This window comes from Dromiciops gliroides, chromosome 5, assembly GCF_019393635.1.
Source record: "Dromiciops gliroides isolate mDroGli1 chromosome 5, mDroGli1.pri, whole genome shotgun sequence".
NCBI classification, from domain to species: domain Eukaryota; kingdom Metazoa; phylum Chordata; class Mammalia; order Microbiotheria; family Microbiotheriidae; genus Dromiciops; species Dromiciops gliroides.
In genome coordinates, this window is record NC_057865.1 from 55,107,411 (window position 1) to 55,126,961 (window position 19,551).

Sequence of the window (19,551 nt, forward strand, 5' to 3'; positions counted from 1 at the left end):
ACACTTCTGAAGGGAATGGAATCTTGCTCTAGAAAACCGGAAAACTGGCAGAAATTTTTAAGCCTACCTCAGGAGGCTAATGAAAGACCAAACAGATTTTATGATAGACTTTGTGAGGCCGCTAGACAGTACACCAGATTGGATCCAGTAGATTTAAGAGATTCCTGTATCATTCTCAACACATTTGTTTATAATTCACTGCCAGAAATACGCAGATACTTTCTGAAACAATGTCCAGACTGGAGAAATCTCTCAGTAGATAGAATTAAGGAACTTGCAAATTATGTCTTTGACTCACGTGAGGAAGATCCAGATCACCCTAAACAGAGCATTCTGGCACCAGCGATTACTAGTCAGCCATGTGGACACCGGAGCAAGGACACTAAGGTGTGTTGTTACTGTCGTAAGGAGGGGCATGAATTGAGAGAATGTAGGACTTGGAGAAGAAATTCTAATTCTAATTACAGGCGAAATCAAAATAGAAATAGATCTTTTTGGAGGAATACAGAAAGGCAGTACCAGAATAATGGTAACCAAGACCCCCCTCAGAAGAGGACACAGGAATGATGGTGTCTTGGGGAGGAATGGAACATAGATAATGAAAGCCATATATTCCCAGATCCGGATTTTTTGAATGCACTTGTGCCAGTCCATTCACCTCCCCAGAGTAATGAACCACATGTCACCTTAAAAGTGGGGGAGACTTATTATGATTGTCTGCTAGACACAGGAGCCTCTAAATCAGTATTAGTAAGCAAACCAGATGCTGGGTGTAGACCTGTAGGATATTTGAATGTAGTGGGAGTCTCAGGAAAGAGCCAGAGAGTGGCAAAATTGAATCCTCGCATGGTATCTATGGGGCCCTTAACAGTAGAACATTCATTTTTACTCATGCCTGATGCCCCTGTAAATTTATTAGGTCGTGATCTCCTTTGCAAGCTTAGAGCAACCATATCTTGTGCTCCAGATGGGGCTGTCTCCTTACAATTGCCAGAGGATACTGTTCATTTATTACCAATTTTACTTACAGAAGCTCAAGGAACGGCAGGGGAGGTATCCAAAATCCCCTCTGACATTCCTGAGTCTTTATGGGCCTCATCCCCTAATGAGGTGGGGCTCCTTAAGTCTGCCATGCCTGTTACCTTTAAAGTTAAGGGGGGACCACCCCCCTCCATTCCACAGTATCCATTGTCTAGGGAAGCAATAGAAGGGATCACCCCTATAATTGAGGCTTTGAAAAGCCAGGGTATTATTATTCCATGTCATCACTCTCCATGCAATACTCCCATTTTGCCAGTTAAAAAACCCAAGCCTGGGCCAGATGGTAAACCTGTTTATCGCTTTGTGCAAGATCTTAGAGCGATTAATAATTATGTTATTCCTAGACATTCTATAGTCGCAAATCCGGCTATGATAATTTCCTCAATTCCCTATGAATCTACATGTTTCACAGTGGTAGACCTTTGCTCTGCCTTTTTCTCCATACCAGTACATGAGGACTTCCAATATTTATTTGCTTTTACCTGGAAAAATAGACAGTGGACCTGGACTAGACTCCCACAGGGATTTGTAGACAGTCCCACATTATTTTCCCAAATTTTACAGCAGGATCTGGCCTCTATTACCTTTAAAGCCTCCACACTAGTACAATATGTTGATGACTTACTTTTGGCCTCTCCTAATGCTGAAATTTGTCAGGAAGATAGCCGTCACTTACTGCTGGAGCTGCACAAGAGAGGACACAAGGTTTCCAAGACAAAGGTACAATGGTGTTTGCCCCAGGTAGAATATTTAGGATTTATTCTGGCTGCTGGAACTCGCTCTGTCTCTTCTAAGCGAGTCCAGGCCATTCAACAACTCTCTGCCCCCACTACTAAGAGGCAGTTGAGAGCCATTCTAGGAGCAGCCGGGTACTGTAGACAATGGATACCCTCTTTTGGTGAAATTACTAAACCCCTCATAGCTCTTACAAAAAGTTCTGTTCCAGACATTTTACAGTTGGATCCCCAGCATCTCTCAGCCATAAAAGAATTAAAACGGGCCTTGTTATCAGCACCTGCCCTAGGACTGCCAGATTATAGTAAGCCTTTCACTCTCTTTGTGCATGAACAAAGGGGGGTGGCTTCTGGAGTCCTGACTCAGTCACTGGGGCCTAACCAGCGTCCTATAGCCTACTATTCAATTCAGCTGGACCCTGTAGCGGCTGGAGTGCCACCTTGCCTTAGAGCAGTGGCGGCCACAGCGCTTTTGGTAGAAAAAGCCTCTGATTTGGTCCTAGGTAACCCTCTAACTGTGCAATGCCCTCACGAAGTGGAGGCTCTCTTACTACGTCACAGGACACAAGCCTTTTCAGATCAAAGGCTGGCTAAGTATGAAATAACCCTGTTAGGTAATGAGAATATCACTTTAAAACGCTGCACAGTTCTTAATCCAGCAACACTACTCCCTAATTTACCATTCTCGGGGGAACCGTTGCATGACTGTGCTTCTTTAGTTGATATGGCTGAAAAACCCCGTGATGATCTTTTTGATACACCTTTAGAAAATCCTGATCTTGTCCTCTATACAGATGGTTCCTCATTTATGAGAGAGGGAACCCGTTTTACTGGAGCTGCTGTAGTTTCTGATTATGACACCCTCTGGGCAGCTTCTCTGCCTTGCCATTTTAGTGCACAGGCTGCTGAACTTGTGGCTCTTACACAGGCCTGTAATATAGCTAAAGATAAGAGTGCCACCATTTTTACTGACTCGAAATATGGCTTTGGCATATGCCACTTTATTGGTATGATTTGGCGTCAACGAGGCTTTCTAACATCCTCGGGCAAGGCTATTGCCAATGGGGACCTTATCAAGGACCTCTTAGATGCCCTAAAACTGCCTTCTTCCCTAGCCGTTGTACATTGCCCTGCCCACACAGGGAATAGTGACCCTGTTTCAAAGGGAAATGCACGAGCCGATTCTGCAGCCAAGCTTGCTGCATTAGAAGCTCCTGAACATGTATTTAACCTTTCACCTTCTGAGGATATTCCTTCCAACCTAACCTATGACGATTCTGAAGTAGAAAAGTGGAAAAAGAAATTTAAGGCGAAACAGATCAATGGCATCTGGGTGTCTCCGGAAGGTAAGCCATTTCTTCCCTGGAAATTCTACCACCAGGTATGCCTCTCTGTTCACAGAAAAGGCCATTTTGGTACACAAGGCATTGTAGACTCTATTAAGAGAACCTGGATAGCACCAGGTGTGACTAATACAGCATCTCGAATCTGCTCGGGCTGCTCCACATGTCAGTCTTATAATCAGTATGCTTTTAAGGCCAAAGCTTATGGAGGGCGTCCTCTAGCATATACACCTTTTGAGCACTTACAAATTGATTATATTACTATGCCAAAAGCAGGACATTATAAATTTTGCCTTGTTATAGTTGATCAGCTCACTCGGTGGGTGGAGGCCTTTCCCAGCCCCCGAGCCACAGCTGCCTTTGTTGCCAAAATTCTTCTTAAAGAGATAGTACCTCGTTTTGGCCCACCAGCCCTCATCGATTCTGACAAAGGCACACATTTCACTGATTCGATTTTATCCCAAATCTACTCTTTCTTGGGAGTGACTCCAAAATTCCACACGCCCTACCATCCACAAAGTTCAGGCCAAGTCCAACGTATGAATAAAGAGCTTAAGAGTATGATTGGCAAATTATGTACTGAAACCCATTTGAAATGGCCTGATGTTCTACCATTGGCATTATTCTATCTACGAAGTAGACCAAGAGGAGAACTTCATATATCTCCTTATGAAATGCTTTTTGGTCACCCTCCTATCCAAGCTAAAACTTTTTCCCCAGTTTATACATCACTGGTGGGAGGTGATACGTCTGTTGCTTCCTATATACAGGAATTACAGACCAGGCTACGTGAACTCCATGAGGCAGGAGCTGTGGTCCAGGCAGGACCATTAGACTTTTCATTGCATAACTTCAACCCAGGAGATAAAATATATGTAAAGAATTTTCAGAGAACCAGTGGAACTCAACCTGCCTGGGAAGGACCTTTTCAGGTATTATTGACAACTCCTACTGCCATTAAAATTGGTGAAAAAGACTCATGGATTCATTGCTCTCATATAAAGCCTGCACCATTCATAGGTGAAGAGATTTCAGATAGACCTGAGGTAGACGCTAAAGAGGTAAAAACCCTAACGATAGCAACTGTTAAAGAGCAAAGAAAGTTCAGAGGAAACAGGCAGTTCCCATTTAATAATCCCACTGATCAGTTAAATGCTTTGGGACTCAGTCTTCGTAAAGTATCAGAAGACGGAAATTGCCTTTTTAGGGCTTTAGCAGACCAGCTAGAAGGTCACTGTAGAAATCATCTCAGACACAGACAAGAAGCTGCTTCTTATATGATTAACCATAGACAAGAGTTTGAGTCTTTTATAGTAAATGACTCCCCTTTTGAAGAATATGTTGATGAATTAAAGAAATTTGGAAAGTGGGGAGGAAATGATACAATTGTAGCATTTGCTAAGCAGCATCAGCTGAATGTTGTGGTTCATCAATTAAATCAGCCCTTATTGAAAATCAGTGGCACAGACAAAACTGATGCTAGAGAACTCCACATTTTCTACCATAAAGAACATTATGACAGCATTAGAAAGATCAATGACAATTCAGAAACCCCTGCCACTTTGGCATGCAGAGAATTGGGGAACCAGTTAAAACAATGTGGCATACCCCAAACTCTAGCAGCTTAAATACCTTAAAATTTAACAAGCATTTCCTTCCACAGGCAAAAGCACTGAAGCACATGGCCTAGTTTTCTGGCCCACCTCAATTTCTCCCACCCTTTTCCCTACCCTATACCTATTTTTTTTTTTAATCCTTTTTGTTTTTTGTTTTGTTTTGACTTTTGAAAGGCACTGAAAAGACCTGGAATTCACCACACCTTTAAATTCTTTAAGAGCACAAAAGGGTGCTTAGCGAATCTTTTGCCTTTTATTTTTGGGTTTTTGGTTTTGCTTTGTTTTTTTTTTTTTTTGACTTTTGTTTCTTTTGCTTTTCTTTAAAAACCCGATTTTGTAAACTAAGTGACTTTTCAAAGGCATTTTAAGTATATGCTATTGAATATTGAATCTTGCTTATTGAAGTCTTACTTCTTTTTGATGAATTAATCACCACTTTAAGTATCTGCTACTGTTATACTAGAGAATTCATGTATAAGATGATGTGGTCTACTTGCTAAAAGAAGATTATGTAACAATGTCTAATATAATCAGCTATTTACATTCGTTTATTATTTATATGTCATTATACTCTGGGTATGGTTTGGAATTATTGTATATATCACTAATATATTCTCAGTTATGCAGCATAGCACACATTTTTACCATCATATTGTCTTTGGTGAAATTAATGAGATTTCAGAAATATGGAAACTTATCATTTCAGAGACTAACTTGCTGTGAACTCTGACGCAGGCCCTGGAGAGAATATATGTGCAACAAAAGGAGAGACAGGTATACGTAAGTCCATGGTTTGCTTATGATGGTGACTATGTAGAGCACAATCACTAGGCACAGTCCAGTATTCATCCTCTCTCCCTCCTAATTTAACCTAATTTAACTGAACTTATTTATCTTTTTATCTCACTCAGTTGAATTCACCTGTGGCCTAGCACAATCACTGGCTGTCTCGGAACCATGAGATATGGTATGATAACCTTTCCATAACATTTTCAGGTGTCATGAACACATACTAAATTTGACTTTGATCCAGACACATGGTGGTAAAAAGTGTTACTGATTGCAAAATGCTATGCTAAGGTTTAGTAAAAAAAAAAATACAGCAATTCAAACAGTTAAAGAAGAAATCCAGCTTTCCAGACCAGAGTCCAGAGTCCAGAATCCAGACCAGAGTCCAGAATCCAGTTTTCCAGACCAGAATCCAGTTTCCTCCTGATGACATCTTACCACTTCAAGAAGACAAGAGAACTCAGAGACTTTATATGAACTGTTTTGCTTTATTAGCTTTTACTATCTCCTTTCTGTTATATACTATCTGTAACATGTACTCTCTGCAGAGGCTCTCCCTTTGCAAGACAAATGTCAAAGCGTCGGTTCATGAGGAAAGAAAAAAAAATCGCCCCTCTGGACAAAACTTTCCTCTCTTCCTTTTCTGTATTGTTGTTCGCATATTATTAGTCAGCAAAGGTTATTATATTCTTTTTACTGTTCCATCAAGGAAACATTCCATTTCTTGAGGAAGCAAAGGGGGGAAATGTGGTAAAATATGAAAGTTTTTAACAGTCGGTTAGGATAACTGAAAGACGCCAGTTTTTCAAGGACCACCCTTTTGGGGAGGAGATGAACAGTCCGCCTGCTGCGCATGTCAGACTGCCTGCCGGGTACAGTCCGCCTGCTGCGCATGTCAGACTGCCTGCCGGGTACAGTCCGCCTGCTGCGCATGTCAGACTGCCTGCCGGGTTTTTTTTTTTTGACTTCCGGGGTGGAGAGAACGGAAGTAGCCTTTTTTGCCTGCTTGGCGGGACTCCTGACGGCGCGGCAGGGACTCTCTCGCTCTGTCAAAAGGTGGCCTTGTCGGTTGGTGGCCTTGTCGGTTTGGTGAGTTGTTATAAGGAATATAGACTAAGCTTAGACTTAAGACGATTTGTATTGTGTTTCTACTTTCCTATCCTTCTAACCAACATCACCTTGTGACTATCATAACTATAAATAAAAAGGTCTATCTAGAAAACCAAAACCTGCTTCCATTTACTAGTTTGGGAGATAAATTAAGGGAAAGGTTAAGTAGGGGAGATTTATGATCTAATATCCAATTTTAAATCTCACAGATGCAAGGGTTGGCACACATCTAATTGTGATCATTTTCCAACTCTTTCCTCTTGTCCTTTGTGATTTTTCTATTTTATTAATAAGAAACAATAACCATTGCCATCTTGAAGATGCTGTGGTTTCTGAAGTGGTAAGACAAGATTAGGGTAGCGGGGAAAGCAGCACCTTGGAGTCAGAAGATCTGGTTGCTGCTGTGATTTCGGTTGAGCTGTGAATGCCCCCCAGTTATGAGTTCTCTATCCCCCTTAAAATTGTTTTGGCTTTACTTACTTGTGTAAATGTTGTATCCTTCAAGTGGAATGTAAGCTCCTTGAGTTCAGGGACGGATTTGTCTCGAGCCAGGCTACCCTATCACTTCCAAGCCATGCTGTCTGTACTCTGATCATCCTCTTCCTCCCACCCAAAGCCTCCCCCATCCCCCAACTCCAGTACTACCCCCTTTACTTATTTATTTATTTTTTAGTGAGGCAGTTGGGGTTAAGTGACTTGCCCAGGGTCACACAGCTAGTAAGTGTTAAGTGTCTGAGGCCGGATTTGAACTCAGGTACTCCTGACTCCAGGGCCGGCGCTCTGTCCACTACACCACCTAGCTGCCCCCCTACCCCCTTTAAGGTACTGTGTTCCCCTATTAGAATCTGAGGAAGAGACTATTGCTTTCTTGTATTTTTATTTCCTGATATTTTATTCATTCATTCATTGTCTAACATGCTGTCTTGCACATGAAATAGATGCTTACATAAATATCTGTTGAATTGGATTGAATTCACTTCTTTGGACCTGCTTTCTCATCTGGAATATAAGGAGACTGGGCTAGATGCTCTGTGACTTGAAGATTAAACCTGTCTATGCACACCCCAGTAGGGGTGTGTAAGGCTTAAATAAGATAATGGATGTAAAGCATTTTGCAAACCTTAAAGCTCTCTATAAATGCCATTTATTATTAGCTTCCAGTCACCAGGTCTCCAATCTGGTGATGACTTCATTCCTTGAGCCTTCTCCTCTGCTCCTGCTTTAGCTCCAACAATTTTTATAGATGAATACAGGGATGTGCTGACAAATGTTTAACAACCAGACTCTGGGAAAGGGGGCTGTATATATACTTTCTTCCTTTCATTTTTTCTTTTTTTCCCTCAGTCTTAATACATATATATTTTTAATTTTAATATGCATTATTAAATTTTTCTTCGGGGCAGCTAGGTGGCACAGTGGATAGAGCACTGGCCCTGGAGTCAGGAGTACCTGAGTTCAAATCCAGCCTCAGACACTTAACACTTACTAGCTGTGTGACCCTGGGCAAGTCACTTAACCCCAATTGCCTCACTAAAAAAAATTTTTCTTCATCATTTTTTAAAGTATAGACAGTCAACAAAACAATAAAACAAGACCTGATTTGTAGCAGTCACTGATTTCCAAGGTGTAAATGCTCACATTGAAAATATAAAGTAGGCTCTTAAAAAATGCATCCTGCATAATACTGTCCAGCTCTAAGGGTCAAGGCAACAGAAATGGAGAGAAATCCAGATGGACCAGTATTGTAAGCATTACTAATTGGCCAGTTATTCTCTGTGTAATTCGTTCAGAATGATCTGCTAAAGGCTAGATTGCTTGGGCTCCAGATTAAGACTAATCACAGGGGCCTCAGATAACTGGCTGGGAATCTCTGAAGGAGGCATGAACTAACTACCTTAAAAAACCATTATACATCATATCAGAGACAACATCCTTTATTCTTATTATGGGTTTCATGAAAAAAACAGATGAAAATTCCAGCATAGGAAATCAGTGGGTTGACAGTCAACAGTACTTCTGGAGTGACATTGAATGTCAAAGATGGAAGTAGTCCACGTGTCACAGCACTACTTCTGGCTTTGAAGTAAACACAATATCACATCAATACTTACTGGTTACCTTTTAGTAGCTAACTCAGAGGTAACAGGGTTGTTAACTAGGAAAAGAAAGTGATTTTCCAAGTCAGCAGAGTAAGAAGGTGATAACTGGTAGTTGAATGTGTTTGGAAGCCTGTAAAAAAAATTAACCCAAAGTGTACACAATGAATGCTCCAAATATTTTGTTGAATTATTGACCAGTAAGTGCATAATTTTCATGCATGGGGGAAGAAGCCCCCATTGCTTTATGAATCCTATTTTTAAAAAATGAAGACTATTAAAGAGAGCTGCCTGTCATCCCAATTGAGGAATTGTGTTTCCTTTTATTTGGAAAAAATACCATCAAGGTTGAGGGGTGCTGTTTAATTATAAACTCTGTTGTGTGTGCGTTGCGTCTGAGAGAGACAGAGAGACAAGAACAAAGGGACAGAGACAGGGAGACAGAGAAACAGAGAAAGTCGTTCAAACAAGACTGGTTGTCTCGGGGCAGAGAAGAGATAGTAATTTTCTGCAGACCCTGGGAGTTACAGTTCATCCCAACTCAGAAGGAGACAAAGATCGATTGTAAGATCAGATCTGCAGGGTGGAGTTTTTCATTGGTAGTGACAGTTTTTAAAACGTCAGCATACAGACTCAGGGGGAGTTGGGGAGTGAGTAGAAAGGGGTGACAACCACAGCAGTATATGGAGGCTGCTGTCCAGGGTGCTGACTTTAAGACTTGTAGCAGCTGCAGCTCTTTTCTTTCCTGGCTCACTCCTCCATATATTAGGAGGATCCAGTCCAACCATGAGGTCTTGACTGTAGGACTTTCCCCACCCCATACGGGAGAGAGAAAGAGGGTAAGTAGAGGCTGAAACCTCAGGTGAAGGTCACACCCTGAACTGTCCCAAGCAGGTGGAAGAAGTGGTCAAATGTTAGGGAAAATCAGCTGTGACCACTCCCCTAAAGGGAGAGAGGGTGTCACGTCTGCTGGGAGATAAAGACATAGTACATAAAATCATGTGTGTGTATTTGTTATTCAGTTGTTTTAGTCATGTCCAACTCTTGGTGACCCCATTTGGGGTTTTCTTGGCAAAGATACTGGAGTGGTTTGCCATTTGCTTCTCCAGTTCATTTTACAGATGAAGCAAGTGAGGCAGGCAGGATTAAGTGACTTGCCCAGTGTTAGAGAGCTAGTATCTCAGGCCAGATTTGATCTCATGAAGATAAGTCTTCCTGACTCCAGGCTTGGAGCTCTCTATCCACTGCAACACCTAGCTGACCCTGTATATACATACACATATATTATTAGCATGACACTATCTAAGAAAAAATGTTCAGGGTAATTAATTCATCTTAGATCCCTTTTCATATACATGTGCATTTGATGAGGAAGTTCTATGCATAATGAACAAGGTATTATGGATTGAGAATCTCACTAAAGACAACTGATGCCTTTACCAGGAAAGCTTTTACACACAACCTAAAATTTTTATTGGAAATACAGATGTTAGTTACCATGCAATTCTACAAGTTAGGTACATAAACTGATGATGACCAGCAAATAAGTAGTGAGCCAAACCAGGAAGATCAAAACATACATACAGGACAAATCGACCAGCAGTGAGGTCCTAAGATGCCCTCACTGAAGCGATGCACATTAGTCACAACACAGCATCACTACACACGTGTAAGAAATGAGCCACAGCAGGATCTAGAAGCAGCTAGCCTATAGTGAATGGACATGTGCTCATCACAAGCAGAGAGGACAGAAAAAACACTCAAAGAGCTCATTGGAAATCAGCTTCCAACAATGGATAGCTGCGGACCACTAAGAAGTCATGATAGCAGATGGCCCAGCTTGGAGTGGAGATTAGAAGAATGGAAATTTACCCCTTTGAGGAAAGTTTAAAATGAAGAGTTTACGAGCAAGTTCTTTGGATAGCAGCTGTAGATGCTAAATAAGCAGCAAACTTTGGGCGAGCTAATGTGGAATGTACTCTCTTTCTCCTAATGTTCCTCCACCCCAGCCCTCCTCACTTTGGGTTTATGCTGACTTGTGGCATGTGAGAATCCCCAGGCCACTATCCTTCCTTCACTCAGTAACAGTGAAAATTCTGAAATCAATGGAGAGAACTGATGCAAAACTATAGTAAAACCAAATCCTAATCACTTCTACCCTAAAACTCCATATAAGTTAAAATTGTCACAGCAACCGAATAGGAAAAACTGCAGCCAGCTTTAAAATATTCCAATGTGGTGTCATTTTAAAATAAACTCACATATGACATTCTCTATGTTCTTTAGATAATGATTTACTCCAGTATATTTTCTTGCTTTCACTCTATAATGATCACAATTTTGAGTATCCTAGCGAAGGAAAATTGATGTTCCAGTTGTCCAGAAAACATCTTTTGGAAAATGCCATCTTGGGAAAAGGTAGTGTAAATACTTAGATTCACACAATCTTCCATCAGCCAAGTGGCCAAGCCCACAAACAGATATGAGCAGCTGATTTCGAAAAGCACCAACAAAATCAGCCAAAAGCCAAATGAAACAAGGCTGGGCTCTTATAAACGAATAGTCCCAGGCACCTCAAAGAAGCAATTAAAGAAAATGAGTTTGATGCAACATGAAGTCATTTTCCATTTTTTTGTAAAAGCTCATTACTTAAGTGAACTTCATTGGATCACCTCAGAGGGCTAATGGAGGCTTCTCTTTTGTGCTATAAACGAAAACCCATTTATGTGTCAAAAATACATTAAGATGAAAATAATCAAAAGAGAACCACACAGGCTATGAACCACACGAATATGACCAAGCTGAGATTGTGCTTAATCAAAATGAGTACATCAGAGCCTGTGGAAAAAGGAACTTTCAGTAAGACATAATGGACTGGCTGAGGCTGGAATTTAAAGGTGATATAGATAATTTCAGCATGCCAACCTAGTCCTTTCTTTCCTCAACTGCTTCCACTCTTCCTGGTGACAGTATTATGACAGGGAGCAAAGAAGGAGTGTGGGGAGGTAGGTTTATTTGCCTAATATTTTTTTGGATATGCTTAAAACTTACATAAATAGGTATAATTAGAAAGCAGAACATGAGGCCAGCATTCAAACCAAAAAGCATTTAATGTCCCAATACAAACACAGGCCTTTTCTTTCTGTGGATTCTAAGTTGGTCTAATATCTGATAGAACCATTCATCTTTTCCTGAAGGACATGGACTTTTACTATTCAAAAGAGATAGTTTCATTTTAATAAAACATTCAAACATGAAAAATTCAATTTTATGCCACCTAGCACAGATAATAAACTGCCCAAGGGCAGAAACTGTCTTGGACTTCTTAGTGTCCCCAAGGTCTAGCCAAGTATTGGACACAACAACCATGTGATGATAATAATGCTTTGCCCATGAAATAACACAGTTAACTCCTCAGGGAAGAGACTACTTTGTATGTTTTGAAGAATGTCCAAACTTGTTTGTATAGCTATTCAAATGCAGCTTAGTGTTCACAAAAACAACATCAAGTCAAACCACTAGTGCTGAAACATAGAAAATCTTCTGATGGAAGTCACCACCTGAAATGGAAAAAATAAAAGTTACATGTACTCTCAAAATTAAAAAAGCAATTTTTCTCAGGTGTTTCTCCCCCCCCCATATGCATTCCTATTTTTTGTTCGTAAGCTTTTAGAAAATGAATTTCTATGACATCTCACGACTGCTCTTTGTGACATACAATGATGATTCATCATACTGGAGTTTCTTAGGTAGCCATGGCATAGGACCTTGGTATAAAATGAGAATTGTAGAATCACGGAACTTGAGAACTGACCTCAGGCCTAAAATTGTCCTCTTTGTAACTTCCACCCACTTCTGTTTCTGCCCTTGGGGACTAAGAACAAATCTCATCTCTTGGCCACATGATAGCCCCTAAAATACTGAAAGACAGATAGCACGCCCCTCCTGAGTCTTCTCCCAGATGAACACTTCCACCTCCTTCAACCAGTCTTCATTCAAATGACATGGGCCTTTCACCAGCTCAGTTGTCCTTCTCCACACAATGTCCAGCTTACCAATGTCCTTCAACTGTAGTGCTCAGAACAGAACAGAAGACTGCATCCAATGTCTGATGAGTCCATATAGGAAACATTTCTCATGAATAAACAGCTTCTCTTTGGTGGAGTCCATGGCCAGCCTGCATTATCAGAGGTCCATGACACAGTGGCTCCAGTGCTGAGAGCATGTAAAACTTTTAGGGGATGAGGCTTATGTAAATTAGAGGTGGGAGTGAAAGGATATATCTGCCTATAGCAGTGGAAAATTCCCATCTGTTTACTATTTTAAAGATATTAACCTGTGACAATGTCTAAAAAATAATTGTCACTAGTACTGTATTTAGAATGTCTTAAAATTTTTCCACCATCCGTTTAGAAATTCATAAATTAACTTCAGAGGTTAAACCTTTGGTTCTTTTAAAATCAAGCTGAATACAAAATTGACACATTTAATAATTAAATTAAAGTGAATTAAAAGATAAAAGAATTGTATAACAAAAAGCACTATCTCCAAAATAAAAAGAGATTGTGCCAAATATACGAAGTAGATTTATTAAAAATTTAGATGTTAGATGAATGATAATCTTCAATAGAGAAATAGTCAAAGGATAAAAATGAACAATTATCAAAATAGGAAACAGAATTATTAATAAGCACATGAAAATCTTTTCCAATTTTTTAAATAACTGGAGATATGCAAATAAAAATTATTATGTGGTATCCTGAACCAAACAGATTACCAAAAATGGCTAAAAATAAAATAAAATAATACCATATAGCATAACATAATATAATACATAAAAATAAAATCAATGATGGTGCAAATGGAAAGAAAAGGGTCCCTATACATATGGCTGGAAAGACCTGAAATTACTATAAGCTTTTTGGAAAGCAATCTGAAAATATACAATGTCACAAAACTAACCATATCTTTAGACTTAGCTCTTACATTTCTGAAATTATATTTTAAGAATATTATTAAAAGAAAAAAGCACCTGAAAAAATATTCAAAACTCCTTGATTTTAAATAGCAAGGTAACCGGGGACAACCTATATGCCTAATAATTGAGGAACAGAAGAAAAAATTAAAGTATGTTCATGTAATAGAATGCCAAATGCTATAAAAATTGTTTGAAGAATACAGAGATGTGTTGTTTCATACAAAATAATGCAAAATGAGGTAGAAAAGAACATACAAATTAATTATAACTGTTTTAAAAATAAAAACAAACCTTTTAAGTACAGAGAAGGCAAGTTATGCTATAGTTCTAATTTTGTTTAGAATTCTATTATTTATTTATTTTTCTTCTACTTTTTCATTTTTGTAACTTTTGTTTTTCATTCTTTCTTTCTTTCTTTCTTTTTTTTGGTAGGGCAATGAGGGTTAAGTGACTTGCCCAGGGTCACACAGCTAGTAAGTGTCAAGTGTCTGAGGCTGGATTTGAACTCAGATCCTTCTGAATCCAAGGTCGGTACTTTATCCACTATGCCACCTAGCTGCCCTTGTATTATTTATTTTAACAAAAATGTAATTGAAATTTACTCTATGAAGGTCTACTCTATATTTTGTTGGATTGTTTATTTGTATTTCTTGAGAATCTTTAATTTATAATAAAAGAAAAATTAGTTTAAAAAATTGCCCAGGTGGCACAGTGTTTTAAAGCACCTGGATTCAGGAGAACCTGAGTTCAAATCTGGACTCAGACACTTGACACGTACTAGCTGTGTGACCCTGGGCAAGTCATTTAACCTTCACTCCCCCCCCAAAAAAAAATTGCCCAGTATCAATTCAAATACAGTATTTGAGGTCCCTCCCCAAAAACGTTCACTTCTCCAAATTCTTCTACTGCATTACAATTCTATTAGTAAAATGATCAAAAATATACTGGGCCACAAAAGAGATGGTGAGGATGAGGGTGTGTGCATGTGTGTGTGTGTGTGTGTGTGTGTGTGTGTGATTTAGCATTATCTTAAGAGATCATGTATATTAAAATTCAAGATGTACTCTATTTTCTATAGTTCACAATATTTATGTATAAATAAGTTAAAGAATTAGGTTGAGTAGATAAATTGACGACCAGAACTTGAACATTTGTCCCCAGCAACTGTTTTTGGCCATGGGTGCAGTTGTTTCTATGCTTCTACTATAAGTAAAACATTAAACTAGTTGCTGAGCAGACTTATAATTAGGAAGATTTAGGGCAGATCCATTTGAGGTAGGGTGGTGGTTGTTGTTTGCCCCTCATTCTCAACGAGGACCAATGACATCAGGAGGGGGATGTCTTGACTTACAAGTGACTTGGATTTAAGGGAGGCAGGGCTGTGCAAGGTCACCAGCCTCACTCTCTTCCCCAGAGTGACCAGGGTCCAGTGACAGGACACAGGTCAGGATGACTGGTGATGGCATCCCCAGATCAAATGATAAAGTGATTGTAAAGCACTTAGCACAGTGCCTGGCCCATAGTGGGTGCTATAAAAAACGTTAGTTATTAGTGTCATTATCATTACTTGCTGTGTGACCCTGGGCAAGTCACTTAACTCGTTTGCCTCAGCTTCCTCATCTATAAAAATGGGGATAATAACAGCATCTACCTCCCAAGGTTGTTAAAAGGATTAAATGAGATCATAATTGTAAAGTGCTTAGCCCAGTGCCTGGCACATAGTAGTTGCTGAACGAGATACCCATTTTTGGACAGAACTAATGACCTGAGCTGGGAAAAGGGTGGTTAGTCATTAGGCTCAAGGGGTGGCAGTCCTCTGCTCTATAAAATGACCTGATAAATGAGAGCTATTATAGAATGCTCTGCTGAGTCTCACTTAAAAGTGATCACTGTTGCTCCACAATGAGTTCCCTCCCTCAGCTCCAGACCCCTTCCTTGTGACAAATAGATTGGACGACCACCAGTCAGGGATGCTACAGTGGGGAGTCCTATGGTGTGTGGGTTGGACTTGACAGCCACTGATGTCACCCTTCTTCCAATTTTGTGAGTCTGGGAAGTAAATATAATCAAGAAAAAGAAATGCACAGGCCATGTCTGAGTTTGCCTCATTGTGCCCCTGTAGTCCCTCATCTCCTTGCCCAGAAGCTAGAGGTGTGCTTCGCTATCAGTGTCCTGGAGTTGCCATCAGTGACGAGTACTTGGAGGTCTTTCTATATTGTTTTCCTGCACTCCTGGCTCTGCTTACTTCTCTTTGTATCAGTAGTTCATACAATTCTTCCCAAGTTTCTCTAATTCTTTATCTTCATCAGTCCTTATATATAATCCCATTCCATTGCATGAAAACAGTTTCTCAGAAACATGGACACCTAGGAGGTAGGGGGTAGTAAGATGGTATAGATTATTTTAAAATTAAGTTTTTATTATTTTTTCAGTTATCAAATTTTTTTCTCTTCTACCACAACACTGAGGAAAATGGGAAGGGAGAAAAGTAAAACCCTTGTAACCATTCTATACAGCAAAGCAAAAACAAATTCCCATCTTGAGGTAGGGTAGATAAACAGTCAACAAGCCTTGCTTAAGTATCAGGCACTGTGCTAAGGGCTGGTATCAGACACCCCCACCATGCCCCACTCGAGCCTGTACCCCTGCAGAGGTTGTGGGGAGGTAATAGGCAGGTCTGGAGACACAGTGTCCCAGGAGGTTCAGTTTTAACAGTGGGATGTAGAAGAAACAGCCATATTTTCTCAGTCCTCCACTGGTAGCATTCTGGAGGGTCCTTTCTCCAGACTGTTGCAGCCTGCTCTTGAAACACTATTTTAAGAAGAGAATTCCTCTCACTTCACAGAAAGGCCAACTCCAGAAGGAAAATATCCAAATAAACATCAGGCAATGTGCTTGGGATCATTTCTTGGCAGCTAATGCTCTTCTCAATTAAAGGTAATCAATTCAAGATATAAACGTCAACAGCACCAAGGAAGTAGATTTGAGCTGGTGATCTGAGCCAGATCTTGGGCCAGACCTTTGCCTTAATATCACTTCCAACTATCCAGTTGGATATTGCCACCTGAGTGACCTAAAGTATCCAAATTATGTTCAGATTTGTGTCCCAAAAGAAAATTGGCATCTGCCTTCCAAAAACCTTCCACCATTTGTAGATGATGCAAACAAGAAAAAGCCTGGGTACTTTATTTGATGACATCACTATTCTTCCAGTCGTTGTTTGTCCTTTGTTTTTGATGGGGACCAATGACATCACGGGGTGATGACTAGCATATGAATAGCTTTTAAGTGAGGCAAAGTTGCACAAAGTCATCAGCCTCACTCTCTCTTCTAGAATCACTGAAGTCCAGTGGCAAGACAAAAGTTAGAATGACTGACAAAGGGCCGGGATGCTCTCTACAGAGTCAGCTTCAGCTGCCTTCATGGCCTTTGGAACAAATTCTTCTCATCCACATGCTTGGGGCAGAACACCCTCCTGACTCACTAACAGATCTGAGCCCATCGGTTATCCTCCTCCTGGTTTAGCCCATTTGCCCTGATGGTTTTACTGGCTTGCAGCTGCTGTGCATACTACAGCTACTTGGAGCCACAGGTGAGAGTTGGGGGAAGGTGGACAGAGGACTCAAACCTGGGCCCATCTGGAGAGAGCATGTGCATTTCTACTATCGTCTGGTCTTATTTAGAAAAGTAATGTTAAGAGTTTGATCGCTGAAATTTAGATGACTTTTCAAGACTGACAGCTTGGTCAATAAGACCTGGGCTTGAAATCTCATAGTCATCTTTGTTTCATTCCCTTCTCTCTAACCCTCCACATGTGATCACCACCTACATCCTGACCATTCTACCTTGGCAATGTTTTTAATATGGCGACCACCTTAACTTGGGCATTCATTACTTCTCCCTTAGGATACTATCATCCCCTCCTCATTGATCTTCCTGTTTCTCGCCTCTCTCCTCTGTGGTCCAATAAATCTTCTTAATGAAGCATGTGGATGACTTTATTCTCCTGCTCAACAAGCCTTCACTGACTCCCCTATGGGGCTAGAGGCTAAAAAATGAACCCCTGAAAATGGCATTTAATTAAGGCTCTCCATCTTCTGGCTCCTTATTTTTTTAGTCTTATTACATACTTTTTTTCCAGTCCATGACATTCCCATTGTACTAGCATTCCCAATCACATACCGACCTCTCCTTTCTCTACACATTTACCCATACTGTCCCTATGCCTCCCCACATCTGCACCTGTGAAACGCCCTTCCTTCTGTCAAGGGTCAGATGAGAGGCATGAAGCCTCTTCCGATGTTCCCAGCTAGCAGGGCTCCTTCCTATTGGAATCTCTCATCACACTCTTTTGACCTCTGCTAGGCCCTCATCATATTCTAAATTGTGGAATAAATCCATCAAGCAAGCATCAGTTGAGTGTTTACTATATGCCAGACACTTTACTGAGGGTTCTAACACCAAGGCAAAAGCCTTTGACCTCAAAGAGATTATATTCTATCAAAGGAAAGCACACTTACAAGTGGGTAGATATGCTGGGGAATAGCTGGGGATTTTCCGGCCGGCACCTACATTGCTGTTGTTCTGAGGGGCCAATTCCTGGCTCAGAAGGTGGGAGGGGGAGTTTGGGAGCTTGAATAGCAGAGGCAGGGCACAGTTGAGGAGGCATGGCTGTGATGGAAGTAAGTCTCATGATGGAAGGCACTATAATGTAGAGGACAGAGGACTGGACTTGGGGGTCAGGCACTTAGTAACTATGTGACCCTGGATAAGTCACTTAACTTCTCTAGCCACTTCCTCAGCAGTCTCATTGATTATTAAGGTCCCTTCCAGCTTTAAATCTATGATGCTGTGATTGGCCATTACAGGGAGGGTGGGATGAGACCCATCTTTCATCCTCTGATTAACTGTTCCCACACCCCTTGGGAGAGTCCATGACCCTCACTTTGGAGACTCCTGCCCTAGGGAATGGATAGCTTGGGTGGAGCACCAGGCTGGTCTCTGTTTCACTGTGAGCCTGGCACGAACTGGTCAGAGTGCTTAAATGGGCAGCCTAGGGTAAGCTGTGTTGTCAGGCTAATTAAGCCTGCATCTGAGAGTATGTCCCCGAGGCTCTCTTCATTTCTATTTCCCAGGGAAAACAAAGGCTGCCTAATAGCCAGATTTACCTACTGGCCCCAGGAGCGACACAGCTCAATTATTTAATAGAGAGACTTCCTGTGCTGACACTGACATCACAGGTAGCCAGAGTGGCTGCAAAGTGGAGGTCTGAAGTCAGTGCTTCCCCATGGATAATTCAAATTCCAGGAAGTTTTTCAAACCATAGTTAAAACTACTTATTCATCTAATCATTATTTAACAGCAAGAGCATTTCATTCCAGTTGGGATGAAAATGGTGAGCGCCTGTGAGTATGAGTGAGAATTAATTTTTATCAGAAAATGAAAACTCTATTTTTTATTACCCAATCTCTTTGGCTTATTAAAATCGGAGAGAATTAGAATGCCACAAAATTACTACACCAGAGAAAATTATTTTCATGCTCATTTTTTTTGGCATGATATACTTGCACATACTTAATCCCCTGACCCCCTAGGGTACTGATAGCACTTGGCCCCAATGATGGAAGATGCCCAAAGAGATTATAAACATTGGACACCGGTCCTGGTTCAATTATATCTGTTCCAAATACTTTCCCAGAAAATGTCACATGGGTGGAATAAATCACTGGTTCATAACATGAAAAAAAATGGGAGAATTCACTTATCCAAACAGTTTGATCTTCTCTCTTTTACAAAGGCCAGTCTCTTCTTCTCTGGCTTACCTCTTGGGATACATTAGTCATT

At 40.6% G+C, this 19,551-nt stretch overlaps 1 protein-coding gene across 1 annotated transcript in view; it reads right to left on the reverse strand.

Moving 5' to 3' along the window:
* Positions 1-10,174: 10,174 nt before the first annotated feature.
* ST8SIA6 (ST8 alpha-N-acetyl-neuraminide alpha-2,8-sialyltransferase 6) overlaps positions 10,175-19,551 on the reverse strand; it is a 114,089-nt gene continuing 104,712 nt past the window's right edge. Inside the window, exon 9 of the mRNA XM_043967826.1 lies at positions 10,175-12,289. The gene's annotated coding sequence lies outside the window, so the exon portion shown is untranslated. The remainder of the gene's footprint in view (positions 12,290-19,551) is intronic.